The 1,332-nt window shown below is 48.8% G+C and overlaps 1 protein-coding gene across 1 annotated transcript in view; it reads left to right on the top strand.

Annotated features, from left to right (window-relative positions):
- Window positions 1–1,332, top strand: part of LOC116701642 (uncharacterized threonine-rich GPI-anchored glycoprotein PJ4664.02) — a 17,926-nt gene that overhangs the window by 8,407 nt on the left and 8,187 nt on the right. The window lies entirely within an intron of this gene.

Here is a 1,332-nt window from a genome sequence, read left to right as displayed (position 1 = left end):
GAGGAATGGTCTGTAAGTTGTGTTGTAAAAATTGCTGTAACTTAACCAACTTTATTTGGGCTCTGTTGTGGGACAGTGATGGGGTGGAGTTGGGAGTGCCACAAAAGTTGTGGATTGCTGGGTCGAGGTACAATAACTGGCTGTGAGTCACTGTTGACTGGGCACACAGGTCAGCTGAGGACGATCACATTTCACAGTGGCTTGGGTGAGAGACCGTGACAAGATGCCCTGGACGCGATGAGTTGTCCGATGCTGGCAGGTGTGAACGTCATGTTGACTGGCGGTTGTAAGACACATTCACTGGATGGTTGAGGTCACGATTGACTGGCTGGATAGTCACGTGAATGGCACGGTGGAGGTCACTGTTGACTGGCGGGAAGTAATGTTGAACTGGGACAAGGTGGAGCCACCACATTCACTGGAGTTAAGGTGATGGTCACCGTAAACTGGAGGTGAGTCGCGCTGGACGGCGGTGAGACACATTCACTGGAGGTAGAGGGTCACATTGCATGGCAGGAAGTCACGTGACTGCTCGGCAAGAAGCGCCACGCTGAAAGCGCCACGGTGAAAAGCGTGTTACATAGAGCTGCTGGGTAGGAGAGATGTCATGACTTCACTGGATGGAGATTTGTAAACACGTGACTGCGCGGTAAGTCACGTGACTGGCGGTTGGAGTGCGATCGGTGACTGCTGCGTCAGGCACATTTCACGGAGGTTGCTTTGTTCACATTGAGGCACGTGATGTACGATTGCTTTGGCCGGTCGACATCACGCCAGATTGATAGCGAGTGAGTCACATACGACTGCGAGGTGAGGTCACGTTGGGCTGGCGGTGAAGTCACGTTGACTGGCTGGTGAGTTCACGTTGACTGTCGGGTGATGTAATGTTGACTGGCGGTGAGATTAACATTACTGGAGGTGAGGTCAAGCAGCTGTAGGCGGTGAAGTAACGTTTTGGATGGCTGGTGAGGTCACGTTGGGACTGGTGGTGTAGGTACGTGATGGTGGTGAAAGTAATGTTTACTGGCGGTGGAGTCAAGTTACTGGCGGGAGGTGCGTTTCACTGGCGGTGAGTTTTTGGTCACGTTGAACAGAGTTCAAGCAATTACGAGACACAGTAACCACAGCGGTAAGTTTATACATATTCATTAGATTTTATTTGCATCTTTCCACATAAAGATTCTAAATAATCCATGAAAAGATTTGAAAAAGAACTTCACATGACAATGTTTTCTGAAGATATTTTTAACAGTTTTTCAAACTAGGCAACCCTGTAATTTGTGTAGTGGGAATGAATGGTCAAAACACTGTAGCAGGTAATAGCATATACAA

This window comes from Etheostoma spectabile, chromosome 2 (genome assembly GCF_008692095.1).
Source record: "Etheostoma spectabile isolate EspeVRDwgs_2016 chromosome 2, UIUC_Espe_1.0, whole genome shotgun sequence".
In the NCBI taxonomy this organism is placed as follows: Eukaryota; Metazoa; Chordata; class Actinopteri; order Perciformes; family Percidae; genus Etheostoma; species Etheostoma spectabile.
This window is presented reverse-complemented; position numbering and strand designations above follow the sequence as displayed.